At 56.7% G+C, this 3,945-nt stretch overlaps 1 long non-coding RNA gene across 1 annotated transcript in view; it reads right to left on the bottom strand.

The window, feature by feature from the left end:
• Positions 1–1,199: 1,199 nt before the first annotated feature.
• LOC125611227 overlaps positions 1,200–3,945 on the bottom strand; it is a 9,621-nt gene continuing 6,875 nt past the window's right edge. Inside the window, exon 3 of the long non-coding RNA XR_007341366.1 lies at positions 1,200–3,224. This is a non-coding gene — a long non-coding RNA (uncharacterized LOC125611227). The remainder of the gene's footprint in view (positions 3,225–3,945) is intronic.

The raw sequence follows: 3,945 nt of genomic DNA, 5'->3' as shown, positions 1-3,945 counted from the left end.
TCTTGCCACAGCGTCGGGCCCGTGGTGTCCTGTGGCTGCTCCTCGATGGTGCCTGCTTGTCTCTGGGTGCTCTTCCCCGTGTGGGTGCTGCATGCTTCGGAGCACAGCCCTGCACGGGTGCTGAGCTCCACACGGGTGGAGTCACACCACCCCCCCGGGCTGGGGTCTGCGCTCCTCACCCGACCCCACTCTGCCTCTGCTTCCACCTTGAGGTCCTGGCTCTTGGGTAAATTCTGACCTCACACCCAGTGGCCAGGCTTCATCTCCCTTGACGCACAAGGATGGCAGCTTGGCTTGTCGCCCCCTGAAGGCTGCTCCACGTGGGTTCCGTGTGGGTCAGATGCACAGTTTCATAGTTGAGAGAGCGTTCGTTTCCTCTCCTGTAGTTTTGTTTGGGTTGGTAATGTGTAGACCAGAACCCTCTGCGGGTCCAGCCTCCCTCTACCCAGGCGGGCAAGGCCTCTGAGACAGCTGTTTTGAGATCTGAACGTCTAGGAAAGCCCTTCAGATGGGGCCTGCACACCTGCCTGCCCTTGGGTGTCCCTCTGCTGGGCAGGGGCCGGCAGCACTGGCCGAGCCATGCTGGAGGCCGCAGGGAGCCATGCTGGAGGCCGCAGACCTCCGCCCACCTCGGCCTGGCACTGTGCTTACCTCAGACACTTGTGCTGTCGTCTGGTTTCTGCAGCGAGCACGGAGGGATTTCTGAGAGTTACAGACTCAATCAGCCCTTGACCTCCCGAGAATCACCCTTCGTTCCTGGGAACAGTCCCCTCCGTTTCAGTGCTTTTTGTATAAAGCCACTTTTATTTTTAAACTTCTAGGGAAGTGCAGAGAAGGGTGCAGCAGCCCCAGTCTCCCCTTCTCTAATAGACAAGGGTGTTTTAGAAAACAGGACAGCGAGGGGACGAGGGAGGAAGGAGGGCGAGCCGCTTCCCAAACCTGTCCAGGAGACTGCCCCAGGGCACCGGCTCCTGGGTGTGTGCACAGAGCACCGGTCCTTAACCAGCCTCGATGACAGAAGCCAGGACAGAGAGTGAGTGGACCAGGGCAGAGGCGGAAAGGAGGTGCCAGGGGAGACGGCGGCTTCTGCCAGGTGTCCCACAGGTTGGCATAAGGACCCACTGGTATGTGTAATGATGATGCGTGAGTGGAAACAAATTCTTAAAAATATAAAGCTAAAATAATTATATCAAATTTAATTCTGTTAGTTGATATGTTTATTTTCAAACTTGTGTTAGAGGCTACGTTTCTTAATATCTACCAACACCAGTCTGTTGAAATTTCCCTGTCTCAAAATGCATCTCTATGATTGGCTGGCTTCATCTGGATTCCTGTGTCCTGACACCCTCTTGATAGGAAGCACTTCTCCCCTCCTGCATGAATGGCCGAAGCCCCTGGTTTCCTCTGGTAGCATTTTGCTCCTTCTACATTTGGCTTATTCCCGTGTGCGCCTGTGAGTGACGTCCTGTAGACTGACAGAGCCCTGGGCAGGTTAGAGTTCAGGTCGCCCCGCACACCCTCCAGGGGCTGCTGCTTCTTGCTGTGTTACAGGCCCCAGCCTGCTGCCCCTGCCTGCTCTCTTGGGGCCCCCACTGCCTCTGCCTGTCCTGGCGATTCACAGTTCCCAGAAGGCTGAGTCGGTGCCCAGCACCCTTTAAATGTCAGAATGCTTTTTTGGAATCATTGTGAACAATGCCATGGGCGTGTCTGATGGACCTTGGTCCAGGGGAGTAAAAACTCAAGCTTCTCCATCTTCAGGCTCGGGCACCTCTTCAAGTTTGTACCGTGGCCTTTTACGACCCCAGTCTCCTGAGAACGTCTCTGTGACCCTGGAGTCTGTCTTGTGTGGACTGGAACTGGTCTGGTTCCTGGTGAAGCTCATCTTACACCCAGGCCCTGTGAGCAGCCTCGGGCTGCAGCAGGCACAGCCAGCCCCGCTCCGCCCTTTCAGAGGGCTCTAGGCCTCCTCTGCCCAGTAGCTGTGTAGCACACACTGACCGCTGATCACTGACAGACCCCCTGGGCGCCAGAATGGCCTGAGGAGGGTGTCCGTGTTTTAAAGTGAAAACAGAGAATAGCGTGACATTCAGACAGGGGATCTGGAATGTCCTCTATTCCATCCCAAAGTTCCCTGATTCTCCCAACCAGTCGTGAGTTCCGGGGCTCTGTGGCAGATGCAGAGCCATGCTGGCTTGGCCCTGCAGTGCCTGTCATCTGAGCCCACAGGGCCTGCTACCGTGTGGTCCAGGCTCTGTTCCACAGGGGCAGAGAGATGCTGGTCTCTCCACTGGACTCAATTTTGCGTTGCTGGGTCCTTCCTGGCCCTTGTGCTGAAGGCGGCTTGTGCACCAGCCTCTCCCACTGCAGGAAGGAAGCACAAGGAAGCCCCCCTTTTGTGTGTGGAAAGTCTTGTTCTGAAATCCATGCCACAGCACTAGCAGTAACTAACTGAAAGTGGCCAAAGAGATAGGAGCTGGTACCCCGGACACCAATCAGGTGCACGTGGCTGAGCAGAGCCTGGGCAGCAAGCCGGTGGCCCAGGTCTGGAGGAAAGCCTGGTACTTGGCAGGCCGGATTCTCCCTCTAGCCCAGTGTGCCCTGGGCTCTAGGAGGCAGCATGCTGGCCTGGTAGTCGGCTGGTGGTGAGGGTTGCCTAGGAGGCGGGTGGCTCCCAGACCCTGGCGAGGTTCTCTGTAGCTTAGTCAGACTGAGGGCTGATCACTTGCTCATTCAGAATGTGAATACCTTTTTGCAGCAGATTCCTGACCAATCTGTGGGAGAGTGTGGCCTGGGGCCAAGGAGAGTGTAGGCAGGTCACACTACCATGTTGCTTTGGGGCTTCTCTCACTTGACATTTCCCTCTTGAAAGACGGGGAGAGACCAAGCAGACGTGAGCAAGCAAAACCTCTTGGTGAGGCCCCTGCGCCGGTGGAGCTGGGCCTGCCAGAGGGCGTCAGCAGTAGCTTTTGCAGTTGTCCTTGTGGTCTACGAGGTGGAGTCTCCTCGGGTTGCTTCAGCTGGCCCGGAACTCTTGGGCTCAGTTCCTCTGGGCTCAGCCTCCGGAGTGGAAGGATTTCAGGCCCCCGCCATGCCAGGCGTGCCAGGCTGGAGGTGTCTAGCAGAGAGTCAAGGAAGGGCGAATTTGGGGAGGGCAGACACTTGGTGTGACACTGCTGGAGTGAGACCGGGTGTTTGGACAGATTCCACACGTGCTGCTGAGGACCCTGGAAGACGACGGTGTAAGTCTCCCGGCCTGGGCTCCTCCTCTGTGGGGGGCACACAGCCACTGCCTAGCCACTGTTGTTGAAACTGGCCACTCACACAGTGCTCAAAGCTTGGGAGTGATTCTCACCACCGCTCACTGAGGCCCATCCTCTCGCACAGTCTCCAGCCTTCTCAGCACAGGTGACAGAAAGGCATCTGGCACCAAGGACCTTATGGAGGCCCAGGAACCCAGAATCAAGGAAGAGATGGAAACCTGGGAATGTGATGGGCCTCCAGCACAAGGGCCACCTCTGCACCTGCCATGACCTGCCTGCACCATCGACTCACATTCCAGGGAGAGGGTCCTCTGGTCTTGCTAAAGCACGAGCCCTGCCTCTAACAGGGAGACATCTTGATGGACAAGTCCACACAGGAAAACTGGAGTGCTCTTGGCACTGAGTAGGAAAGCCATGTAGACAATACCATTTCTACCATCGACACCCCACCTCTACCACCAACACCTGCACCACCCCACCAACATTCCACCTCCATGACCAACACCTGCACCACCACCATTCCACCTCCATGACCAACACCTGCACTACCAATGCCACCACCATTCCACCTCCATGACCAACACCTGCACCACCACCACCAACATTTCATCTTCATCACCAATACCTGCACCACCTCCACCACCACCACCACCACCTGCACTACCACCACCAACATTCCACCTCC

Source organism: Marmota marmota, unplaced genomic scaffold, assembly GCF_001458135.2.
Source record: "Marmota marmota marmota unplaced genomic scaffold, marMar, whole genome shotgun sequence".
In the NCBI taxonomy this organism is placed as follows: domain Eukaryota; kingdom Metazoa; phylum Chordata; class Mammalia; order Rodentia; family Sciuridae; genus Marmota; species Marmota marmota.
This window is presented reverse-complemented; position numbering and strand designations above follow the sequence as displayed.